At 35.5% G+C, this 13,465-nt stretch overlaps 1 protein-coding gene across 4 annotated transcripts in view; it reads left to right on the top strand.

Annotated features, from left to right (window-relative positions):
• The window catches only part of Trmt11 (tRNA methyltransferase 11 homolog), a 189,601-nt gene extending 177,980 nt beyond the window's left edge, over nucleotides 1–11,621 (top strand). For 3 of the 4 annotated variants that reach the window (XM_074075227.1, XM_074075221.1, XM_074075218.1), the window contains one exon: nucleotides 11,122–11,268. The gene's annotated coding sequence lies outside the window, so the exon portion shown is untranslated. Of the gene's footprint in view, nucleotides 1–11,121 lie in introns of all 4 variants that reach the window. The other variant, XM_074075230.1, reaches the window with a different exon arrangement.
• The last annotated feature ends 1,844 nt before the right edge of the window (nucleotides 11,622–13,465 follow it).

Below are 13,465 nucleotides of genomic sequence, written 5' to 3'. Positions count from 1 at the left end.
TCAGCAAGAAGATATAACAATTCTAAATATCTATGCACTGAACAACAGTGCCCCCATTTCATAAAACAAACACTTCTGAGCTTAAAGGAAGAGATAGGACCAGATACAAACATTGTGGGAGATCTCCATACTCCACTCTCTTCAATAAACAGAATATCCAGACCAAAAAAAAAAAATCAACAAAGATATCCTAGAACTAAACAACACCATGGATGAGATGACTTAACAGACATTTATAGAGTATTCCGTCCTATGACAGCAGATTATACATTTTTCTCAGTAGCCCATGAAACTTTTTTCAGAATAGATCATATCTTAGGTCATAAACCAAACCTCAACAAATAAAAAAATTGCACCAATCCTCTGTATTTAGTCTAACAGACTATCCTGGAATAAAACTAGAAATCAATAGCAAGGAAACCACAAAAACCGTTCAACTCACGGAGACTAAACAACGTGCTTTTGAATGAAGAAATTAAGAAATTCCTACATTCAAATGAAAATAAGGACACGAGTCACCAGAACTTGTGGGACACAGCAAAGGCAGTCTGAAGAGGGAAGTTTGTAGCCATGAGTGACCATATCAGAAAACTAGAGTGATTTCAGATAAATAATCTGAGACAATCTCAAACTCTTAGAAAAACAAGAGCAAGCCAACCCAAAAAGTAACAAATAGGAAGAGATTATAAAAATCAGGGCAGAAATCAATGAATTGGAGACCTCCTTCCCTAAAATACAACAAATCAATGAAACGAAAAGCTGATTCTTTGAAAAAATAAACAAGATCGACAAACCTATAGCCAAGTTAACTAAAAGACAAAAGGAGATGACCTGAATTAATAAAATCAGAGATGAAAAAGGGGATATTACCACAGACACCAATGAAATTCAGACAATCATATGGGAATACTTTAAATACCTATACTGAAAATTGGAAAATGAAGAAGAAATAGATAAATTTCTTGGTACATATGACCACCAAAATTGAACCAAGAGGTTATTAAAGCTTAAACAGATCTATAACAAACAATGAGACTGAGACTCATAAAGAATCTCCCAATAAAGAAAAGCCCAGGTCCTGATGGATTCACAGCTGAATTCTCCCAGACCTTTACAGAACTAACATCAATGCTCCTCAAATTATTCCATAAAGTACAAAAGGAAGAATACTACCAAGCACATTCTATAAATCCAGCATTACCCTATTAGCAAGCCAGGTAAAGACACATTAAAAAAAAAAAAAAACAGTTACAGGCCAATATCCCTGACAAACTTAGATTTGAGAATACTTAATAAAATATTTGCTATTTTAACAGAATCCAGCAACACATTAAAAGATCATACACCATGATCAAGTAGATTTCATTTCAGTTATGCAAGGATGGCACAGTATTTACAAATCAATAAATGTAATACAACACATAAACAGAATCAAAGACAAAAATCACATCATCATATCAATAGATGCAGAAAGTCTTTGACAAAATTCAGCATTCTTTTATGATAAAAGCTCTAAAGAAACTAGGAATGGAAGGCACGTTCCTCAACATTATAAAGTTTATATATGACAAACCTGAGCCAACATCATATCAAATGGGGAAAACCTGAAACTATTTCCTGTAAAATCAGGAATGAGGCAAGGGTGTCCATTCTCCCCACTCTTATTCAACATAGTGCTGGAATTCCTGGCCAGAGCAATAGCACAGGAGAAAGAAATACAAGGGATTAAAATAGGGAAGGAATAAGTCAAATTGTCCCTATTTGCAGATGATATGATTTTATACCTGAAAGACCCTAAAAGCGCAACCAAAAAACTCTTAGATCTCATAAACATTTTCAGCAAAGTAGCAGGATACAAAATCAATTCACAAAAATCAGTAGCATTTCTATACTACTTCTGAACAGTTGGAGAAAGAAATCAGGAAAACAATACCATTCACAATAGCTTCAAAAAATTAAAATACCTAGGAATAAATTTAATGAAGGTGAATGACCTATACAATTAAAATTACAAGTCTCTAAAGAAAATCAATGAGAATGGAAGGACATCCCATGGTCATGGATTGGTACAATCAATATTGTGAAAATGACTACACTACTGAAAGCAGTCTAGGTGTTAAATTCAATTCCTATCAAAATTCCAATGACATTCTTCACCAAGATAGAAAAGTCAATCTTAAAGTGCATATGGAAGCACAAAAGGCTTCAAATAGCTAAAGCAATCTTGAGCCAAAGGAGCAACACTGGAGTTATCACAATACCTGACTTCAAACTATACCACAGAGTCATAGCAATAGAAATAGCATGGTTCTGGTACAAAAACAGCCATAAAGATAATGGAATAGAATAGAAGACCCTGACACAAACAGATGCAACTACAGCCATCTGATTTTTGACAAAGTTACTCAAAAAATACATTGGAGAAAAGTCTTTTCAACAAATGGTGCTGGGAAAATGGGATTTCCACTTTCAGAAGACTGAACATAGACCAGTCTCTCACCTTGTACTAGCATCATTTCAAAGTGGATTAAAGATCTTAAAGTAAGATCTGAAATGGTGAAATTAATCTAAGAAAAAAGTAGGGAACACATTGGACCACATAGTCATAGGTAATAATTTTATGAATAGAATTCTGATAGCTCAGCAATTAAGAGAAAGTATTGACAAATGGGACTGCATGAAACTAAAAATCTTCTGCACAGCAAAGGAAATAGTCACCAGACTGAAGAGACAGCCTTCAGAATGGAAGAAAATCTTTGCCAGCTATACATCTGACAAAGGATTAATAATCAGAATATAGAGGGAGCACAAAAAACTAACCTCTTAAAGAATCAACAACCCACTGAATAAATAAGCAAATGAACTGAACAGATAATTCTCAAAAAAACTACACATGGCCAATAAGCACATGAAAAAATGTTCAATATTCTTGGCCATAAAGGAAATGCAAATCAAAACTACATTGAGGTTTTACCTCATCTCAGTCAAAATGGTTACCACCAATAAGACAAACAATAACAAATGCTGGTGAGGATGTGGGGAAAAAAGGAACACTTTTACACCATTGGTAGGAATGTAAATTACTGCAATGGCTATGGAAAGCAATATGGAGGTCCCTTGAAAAACTGAAAATAGAACTACCATGCAATCCGGCAATACCAGTACCAGGCATATATACAAAGGAATATGCTGCAGGATATGATAGAGCTATTTGCACACCTATGTTTATTGTAGCACTATTTACAATAGCCAAGCTTTGGGAAGCAGCCTTCAATGGATGAATGGATTGAGAAAATGTGGTATATATACACAATGGAGTTTTATTCAGTCATAAAGAAGAATAAAATTATATTGCTTCCAGGTAAATGGATGGAACTAGAGAATTTCATGTTAAAGTGAAGTAACTAGGCTCAAAGGTTGCATATGGAAGCTAGACCTATTAGTTAAATGTATATGTAGATACATACATGATCACACACACACACACACACACACACACACACACACACGTAGTGAGAGAGAACTAAACCATATGAACCTGTCTGAAGGACTACAGGAGGCAGGAGAGGAAAAGAAAATGTTAGAGAATGAAAAATATTGAAACAACCCACCTATATATGAATATAATATAATGTGCTGTACTATAAGCTGTGGAACATTAGGGGAGCATGGTGATAGAGAATGAGTAAGAATAGTGGAGGTTAATTTAATTAAAACATGATGCATGCCAGTCTGAAGTGCAAGACAAAATCCCCTTGAACTATCATTATACACTTAAAAATGAAGGGCAGGAGGGTAAAATAGATCTTTTCTGGGGATGGGTGTCAGTGGGAGGTGGATGGGCATAAGGAAAGGGGGAATGTGGGTGAATATGGTGGATGTATTTTTCATTCATGTATGAAAATAGAAGAATGAAATCCGTTGAAATTGTTCTAAGAAGGGAAGATGGGGAAGAGGGAATGATGGAGGGAGCAAATCTAATTAAAATATATTATAAGCACATATGTAAATAGCACAATGTATCACCCTATATAGCTATTATATGCTAATAAAATTAAACAAACAAACAAACTAAAAGAATCTACAACGAATAGTCTGCTAAGTTTAAGGAATGCAGTTACAACTGAAATCAATATTTTGGAGAAGCAGATTATGTACAGCAGTTTTTTGGTATCAGGTCAAGACCCTCTTTTTCAGCAACACTTGCTCAGTTCTGGCCTTTGTCTTTGACTTTCTTAAGATAGATGTCTTTTATAATAAGCATAAATGTAATGGAATCTAGTTAATTAAATAACTTCTTTACACCACAGTGTTGACTTAAGATTTCATTCTTCCAAAACTGTCTCAACTATCCTCATATTTTCCAGTCAATTTTGAATGTGTATTTCCTTCTCTACCAGGGGATATGCTTCCAATTTTTCCTACTAATACCATTGTCTTTCTACCCTAAAGTTTCAGATTAAAAGCACAGTTTGGGATGGCAGAGTGGCTCAAGTATTAGAGCACCTGCCAGCAAACGATAAGTCCTGACTTCAAATCCCAGTACCGAAAAAAGAAAAAGAAAAGGCACAGATTAAGTGGTTAGAGATTTGTGTCTTTTTAATACCTCCTTGCACTATTTCCTTCAAAAAAGTCAAAATGTATGACAACAATAAGCCTACATTTTTATTAGTGGAGGTCTCTGACATTTATGAAGATTTTATATATGTTATCTAACTCTTTGCCCCTGGAAAAGAAGGTGGGTGATACATGGGTGATAAGGTATTGTATATTAGAGAGAGGAGAGGAGGGATGTTGTCTTTGAATTAACAATGGAGCAAGGAGCATACTTTACAGTGCAATTTTGCCACATCCTTGAGAAATGTCCTCAAGGGACATAAATGCTGTCTGTATTGTGAAGACCTGATAGCATTTGGGTTTGATTTCATTTGTATGAAGCTATTATTTCACTAACAGCATCTGTTTTTTTTTTAAATAAGTGAGTGTATTTTTCTAATTGACTAAATTTGAATCTTATGTAACAAACTTACAATTTATAGATAGAACTGGCATTAAACACTAATATAAAGAACAAAGATTTTATAGTCAGAGCATTCATCTGGGACCTCTAGCTCCGCATATTTTAGCTGGGAAAAAACTGATAAAGGCACCCACAAATTCTGATTATACTTTCGTTCAAACAATAATATCTATCTCATCAGGTTGTAGTGAAGATAAAATGGATGTAAAACAGTAAAAAGTGCTGAGCACTGTAGGACTTTCTGTATTTATTAATTTATTTCTTTTAATATCTGAGTTAACAAGGATACCTCTGTTCTTTTACAGTTTCTATTTCTCATAAGTTATTTATGGTGGTTCCCATAAATATTCTGAGCCTCAGTTTTCTTAATAGAATGGGAAGAACATCATTGAAATGAAAGAACTATCTTAGAGAAATTTTGTGACCATTAAACGAGAAAACAATATGCAATACACCTTTAAAGTTATATGGTATAGAAGAAATATAAGCCATACTACTATAAAGAAGGTATTAATTCAGGGCACTAATATTGTATATGTTGTATTTATCTCAAAAACAGAGTTAATAAGCTTTTAGGGAAGCAGTTTCTTAATATTCATGACATACTTCCTGGCACATTCTACCACATTTATTCTTGCCTTGGTCATTTTCTTGTGTCCCTGTTCAAATAAGTAGTCTGAGAAAGTATTTGTTCTGAGAATTAACATTTGCTCCTTCACAAATACAACTGCGGTTCATTGAAGATGCTTAGCTTCTTACAAAACAACAAAGAATAACTTGCGTCTTCCCCTAGAAAATATATCCACATAATGGCAAGAAAAAGATTTGTGAAAATCAGTGCAAAGTTTTAGGTTGAAGGAAAAATGAGATTATTTTTATATAAAATAATGAGATTATTTTTATATAAAATAAAAAATAATAAATATTGTTAGAAGTTATTTTTAAAAAGATATTTATCCCAAAAAATGAGACTTGACAGAATACATTTACTTGGGTGGCAGATTTTGTCTTTATTTTAGTTTTTGATAATTGCAGCAGATTAGAAAAGAAATAAGAATTGTCTCTGTTATTGTCATTTGGACTCTTTCTGAACAATAGAAGTAATTTAAGCAGTGGAAAGAAATATGGCAACTCGCTGACCATAGCCCTACAAAAGAAGGATTTGCCTTTAAAAAAAAAAATTAAGTTATATCTAAAAGTTTGAGAAATTGCAGCCTGTTGCTCATAAGCCTTTATTTTTATTTTTCATTTTTGGAATTGGAGTAACTCATCACATTGCTTTATGTCATTAGCGGTCTTTGGTTGCATACATAAGCTTTGTGCTGGAAAGTGCAGAATCTGCTACAATGCCTAGAAATACTTGTGCCTAGTATCTGGGCTCTAGGATGGGGCCACTTCACTCACCATGATCTGAGTTGGAACATGCTGTTTTCTTCCACAGCCATCTAGGAGAATGAGGAAGCGTAATTTACCAGTTACAGCAACAAAGTGATTGAGGTAGACAGAAAGTAATTAGGTTTTAATGATCTTTTGGAAGTCACATGAATAGATTGATTTCTGTTTTGATCTTGTTTGGATTAATAGCTGCTTTTGAGTGTTCAATCCCACTTCAGCATGCATTGTTTCTCCATTTCACGGTCTGGTGCTCCCAAAGTTTAGGTTTTACTTGGCTCATTATTCCATTTTGTAAGGCTCTGCCTGTGTTTTTGTGCTCTTCAGTTTTAAACATTATTGTGGTGTTTTCCTTTTATTTCTATAGCTGTTTCCTCTTGGGAATTCGATGGGGTTATTATCACTTCCATGGGGCTAACTTCCAAATTGGAGGTTCCTTAGTGAATTCACTTCTCACTAAATCAGGCTCAGGTCGTTGTAAAGAGTGGTTTTAGCACTGTCCTGATTGTAGCTCAGACTTTTTCTTCTCTCTCTCTCTATGTGAATTATGTAGAACCAACTAATTTGGCTGCAAGAAAGCAGTTTGTATGGCTACAGCTGCTGTTTGACTAAAAATCTTTTCCCAAAAATAAATAGCAATTTACCTCTCCCTAAAGCTTTGCAATGACATCCCCAGTTTTTAACCCAAACATTGTCACCATCTCCCTATTCCATTGTCGCAAAGATGTCTACATTCTGCCATTTTGCTTTCCTCTTACCTAGTCCATTCTCAGACTATTATTTTTTGTCGGTAAGGTAGTACCATTCCTTCATTTTTTTTTGTTTTTTTGATCAATGAAGCTATGCATGTGTAGTTAAAAAAATTCTTCTTACGAAGATGAAATAAATCAGCCAAATTCCCACAACCGATAGATTTCCATCATTTAAAAGTAAACCTGCTGACTTTCCAAGATATATTCTTTGATATATGACTTTGTTTATTTTTGTTTTTGAGGCAGGGTCTCACTATGTAGCTCAGACTGGCCTTGAACTCAAGATCCTCCTGCCTCAGCCTCCTCAACTGTTGGGATTACAGGTGTATATCCCCATGTCTTACAATATATGACTTTTATTCAGTTATTCTTTAAAATAATTGTCCATTTAATTTAAAGTGATCATCTTTCCATGCTAGTAAATATAAACTCCATCAAAAATCTTTTGTATTTTTTAATCTTATTTTTAACTGCCACAATTATTTCTATATATTTATGGGGTACAGTATGACAATTTGATACATGCATGCAATGTGTATTGATCAGGTCAGAGCAATTGGCATTTCTGTCTCCTTCAATATTTATCAATATTTATCAATATTTACTGTATGCTGGGAACCTTTGGACTCTTCTAGTTATTTCGAGATAAATAGTAATTATTGCAGACTATATTTACCTTATTGTGCTATGGATAGGTGTTCTGCTATAAGTCTTAGAGACTGCCACTGAAACTTTTGTATCTCTATGGTCTTGGGAATTAAGGTGACTATGGGAAGAAGATAGATGTTATCTGAAAACAATAGGAGGAAGTCAAATAAGTGCTACTTACTATGTCCTTCTAACTAAGAGAAATGAGAAGAAACAGCTTTTAAAAATTCAAGAACTCATGGATTTTAAAGCACTAACCAGACACTACACTTACACTAGGCATGACTTAACATTTTATGACTTGAATGGATAGTGTTGGGAAGCTGGGTCTCTCTAACGTGCTCCTCACCACCCTTCAAGTCACAGGACAGAGGACAGAAAAAGGGAAGAGAGTGTAGGAAAGTGGTAGAAGGTAAGCTGCAAGAGCCAGGTTGGAAGAGAAATGAATGCTGGCTTGCCAGTTGGGAGAAGGCTTCAGAGAAACAAAGACAGAGTGAGCTCTGGAATATTTATAGCCAACATTTCACTTAGCACTAGGCACTGTTCCTTCTGCTGCCAAGCATTAGTTCTCAGAAGAAGGGGCTAAAGAAAGAACGCAAGGAGAAGCAGGAAGGGGTGGGAAGGTCACTAGTGCCCTCACGGCCATCACTCTAGTTATTTCCAGTAGTCGTTTTAGGGTTAGGTTCCAGCCCTGTCTGTTTACGTTTTGTGTCTGTTTACTACTCTCTTTTGGTTTCCATTTTGTGCTTTGTATGGTCATCTCTTCTGCTCCCTTGTCTCCTTAAAGATTTGGTTTAAGCTTTTCTTCTGACTATGCCTTATAAGATATTACCATTTTCCTCTCAACTCTTTATGCTCTAGAGGTCAGCATCTTTTGATCTTTAAAGATGAATCTGTAGTCTGACTGTAGGTTCCTATGATCTATTATCATCATCATGGTTCCAGTATTCGATTGGCAGGTATCTCACATGATTATATTATTCCATACATTTTATCTCATGAAAATGTATAAAATCCACTCACTAAGTCCTGGAAAGCCTGGCCTTTGTGAAAAGGATAAATGGCTGCTTTCTTACCAAGCAGTGACTGAGTTTGGGTGTACATGAGGGCAAGTGTGCATCTGTCCAATGACTTGTGGGATAATTTGGGCTTCAGGCATTTTTCTAGACTAAGATGGAATAGAACAATATCACTCCTATGAATTCCACCTCATTCATAACCCAGTCTTCTGAAAGTCTCTCATTGTCCCCAACAACGGTTGCTTCTCTCTAGGAAAGATATGGAGCATCCTCATCCTCAGGCAAACTTTAAGTAACACCCTGGCCAACTTGCTCCAGAGGGACAGTAAGTGCCTCACAGGCAGTGGAATTAAGCAGTGGTTTCAAAGTCTAGCAAAATCATCCTCTAACTGTAATTTGGCTTCCTCGTGTGTTTAATGAGAATATGATAGTCAGCAAGGTTACTGTGATGACTAAATGATACTTTATATGTACGTAGTAAGTTTTCTTTAGGTTGTAACTGCTGAATTGTTATTATTATTTGTGGTTCTGGGGCTTGTAATCAGGGTGTCATGCTTGCTAGGCAAGTGCTCTACCTCTTGAGCCAGGCCTCCAGTTCAGAACTGTTATCTTATTTATATTAGTATTAATATAATGTGTTCCATTTATGGGACATTAATCATCCATAGAATATGTAGGTGCTAAACTATGACCATCTTTTCAGTTGTAAGTAGTCAGGTTAAGGAAAGATTTATTTGGGTCAGTGGATAAGGAAAGATCACCTGGCAGAAGTGAGGATGAATTGGACCTAAAAGAGTCCATAGAATTTAGAATATGTAAAAGAAAATTTAAGAGTCAAGAGATGAGTCAGGAGGAGAAAAAGTATGAGTAAGCATATAACAAAAAAGTGTAATTTAAAAAAATTTACTCTCGCTCTCTCTCTGGTATTTTTGAGACAGGGTCTCTGTTGAACTCACTGTGTGGCTCAGGCTGACCTCAAACGTGCCATCTTTCTGCCTAAGCCTCCCAAAGGCTGGTATTACAGGAGTGCACTACCATGTCCAGCCATTTCTTTTATTCCTTTCTCTTTTCTCTTTTACTCTTTTCCCTTTTACTAAATCTTATTTAATTTTTTCACCTTTACCTATAGCAAAATAATAAATAGGCTCATAATATCACATAACTTTAAATCCTTATGAATCTTGGTGTGCCAGTTTGCTATTCAGCTGTTGCTTTGGAAGTGTACTATTCTGGAGTTAATTCTGGGGAACTCTGCTTTCAAGAGTGTTTATGTTTTAGGTGAATTGTAAGAGTTTATATTCTTAAGGACTTCCAATTTCTAAGGAAAAGCTGTATTCTACTGACCAGTAAACACAATGTTCTGGTGGCTATTTATTCAGTAAAGAAATCATACAATAAATAAACCCATCCAGATCTACCCAGCCTGGGTATGGCTACCATCTCTTTTAACACCATCTCCTTTTTGAGAAATGGCATCAGCAATTAATTTGATGTGTGTTTTTTCAGACCATTTTATTTTTATTTATTTTAAGTATTTGTATGGCCATAAACTATCCATGGTACTGCTTTTTAATGTGCATAATTTAAAATGTACTTTTCTTCATGTGTGAGCTACTCTGCAACTTCTATTTAGCCACCTTGCTAAGCTTTTAAAAATGTTTTTATTACTATATGATAATTACACAGGGAGTTTCATTGTGACATTTTCATATACACATATATTGTTTCCCAGTTTATTCATTCCCTCCATTATTCTCCCTCTTCTCCTACTTTATTTCTTTCTTTTACTTCAATAGGTTTCAGTGTTCCATACTCATACATGTATAGAAAGTACCTCAGCTATATTCACCCAACTTTACCCTCTCCCTCCTACTATTTCCTTCCCCTTAACATGACCTACTGTGTTACATCCCTGTCCTCCATTGTTTTAGTGTCTGTTCATTGTTCAGTGGGGCTTTGCCTTGGTATTGTACCTATAAATATATTGTACTTTAGCCATCTAAATCCCCCTCTATTACTCTTCCTTGTCTTTTTCTCCTACCTCATATTGTTTCAGTGCATTTTGTTGTGTCTTGTTCCTACAAGAGGTGATGTATTTCAATATTATTCATTCCCTATTATTCTTTTCTTCCTTTTCTCCTTCCTTGCTAAACTCTGAAATGCACTCTAACAATTTATGAGCTGATTTTCTTACATTTGGGGAGCAGATGATCATAGCCCTTACAAATGATGATCATTTTATCTCTTCCTTTCTGATCCTTACATTCATCCTTTTTCCTGTCTTGAATAGATAAGGATAATGAATAAACGCTGGATAGACAAAAGAGGTCTTGAGTGGTCAACAACAGGAAGACACATGCTGCTGTAATGCTGCCTTCTCACAGACACTGCTTGTCCTCAGCTCTCCCTCAGTCACAGTTATGGAGAAATGACAGAGGTGGGCATTCAAAGAGAAGAGGAGCCTCCCGGGGACTCGGGGGCTGCTGCAGAGTCTACAAATGCAACAGATTAAAAACATAACCCAGAATTTCTTTCTTCACAACTGTAAGTGGAAGATTAGGAAGCCATTTAAAAAAATCAGTATGAGATTGTATGGTGTTCTACATACTAAAATTTGAAGAGGTGGAATTAAATTATACATAGTGATTTACTCATTTAAACCTTACTCTCGGGGTTGGAGATTTAGCTCAGTGGAAGAGCGCTTGCCTGGCAAGTGTAAGGCCCTGAGTTCGGTCCCCAGCACCGGAAAAAAAAGGAAAAAAAAAAAAAAAAACCTTACTCTCTACCACCCCTGATGCCCTGATGGAGCCTGTTGACCTTTCAGCCTGGTTTATGGCTTGAGCCTAGCCAGTTAGGCACAGGGCTCTGACCAGAACTTTACCTCACCTGGCCAAGGCATCATGGCCTCCTCCAATACGCAGGGCATCAACTCAAGTGTGGAAATGAGAGCAAACAAACATCACGAACACTTTACCCCTTAATTAAATGTAAGGGAAATTTATGTAACCTATTTAATTACATGCATTCTTTTCCAAAGCACTTTATCTTCCATGAAAGCTCCTGTAATGAAAGGTTCCCTGGTCACTGTATCTGGGCATCATTTGGAAACATATTTCTGGAAATAATATAGCTTAATATATTTGAAACTAAGCAGATGTGGCCCAAGTTCTGTCTCTACCACTTATTCATTATATAGTTTGGGACAAGTTATTTCACCTCTCTAAACTTGTTTCCTTCCTTATAAAAGACAATAACAGCTTTATTGTACTTTTTTAAGATTAAGGGTGTATTTAAGCATTTAACAGAGGGATTATAGTAAATATTGACTAGATGTGATTGACAATAGATAATATTAAAAATAGTGAATATGAATAATGCACATAATAACTGCTATTAATATAGTAGCATTGTTAATGCATGATATAATAAGTATAATGATTGGCAATGAAATACCTACTGTTAGCTACCCCTAAATAATGACTGTAATGCTTGACTCAGGTATCTTTTATAAGTTTCATCATCTATAACACGAAGATAATATTGCCTTCAGACAGGTGCTGTAAACTATACCCAGGTCTTCTATGAGAATTAAATGGGCATTAGTATCTATAGTTACAGACAAGGAAACTGAGGTCAGGTAACTTGTCCAATATTGAATGGGAGAGCTGGATTGAAACACTTGAGTTAGATCTGAGCTCTTCCTACTACTTTGGCTTACTGTAAGTTTTAAGTGTAGAAAAAGGACAGGTGAGGGGTGTTTTCAACCAAGAGCAGTGCTGCTCCCTAAGGTGTGCTTGAAAGAGTGGAGGGAATTTTGAATACCACAGGGTCTGGCTTAAGGAATGCTGCTGGATTTGCTGGCCAAGGAACACAGATGCCAAAGATTCTGCAGTGCTCAGGACTATAAAATCAGAAACTGTCCCATTTGAGATGTACCCATAATTCAGGTTTCTCCTGTCTTCTTCTAAAATCAGGGGGCCATGTTTTTTTCTGTTAGTGTGATTATATTGTAGTTTTCACATGAATGCTTCTTATGATATAGGAAACCCAATCCTCATTTCCCAAGCCAGAATAACTGTTTCTCTTTAGGTGTTTTATTTATGTATTTTTAAAATGCTTATCACATTATAATTACTATATCCCATACCTGCAAAAACATGAGTGTGGGCATCATTTTATTCATTGCTGTTTTTGCAGTGATCAGCATACAATCTTAGTTAATAGTAGTTATTCAAGAATCTGGCTGCTTACAAATTATAAGGACTATTTTTTCCATTCGATTTCAACATTGGAGCGCTATGGTTTTCCCTTGTGTGCTTTAGTAATTGCCAGAGTTGTGATCTGTTTTCTAAGTGGTTGGCCAAAGCAAAAGCATCACATCAGTTTTTTCAATCATGCAATTTAACTCATCAGAATCACTGGGTTTCATTTTCCACGGCTAACCTTTGAAAATTATTATTTATTTTTCCTTATGACATTTATATATACATGAGGGCTATTTTCCTCTTTCTTGTCATTCAACTATGCTCTCATATATTGTTAATATATGGGAAGAACTTCAGGTTGGCACTAGTGCTTTTCAATTGCTGATTAAAATACCACAAACCCTTTGAGAAAGAACTACATAATTTTCC

The sequence above is a fragment of the Castor canadensis genome, chromosome 1 (assembly GCF_047511655.1).
Source record: "Castor canadensis chromosome 1, mCasCan1.hap1v2, whole genome shotgun sequence".
In the NCBI taxonomy this organism is placed as follows: Eukaryota; Metazoa; Chordata; class Mammalia; order Rodentia; family Castoridae; genus Castor; species Castor canadensis.
This window is presented reverse-complemented; position numbering and strand designations above follow the sequence as displayed.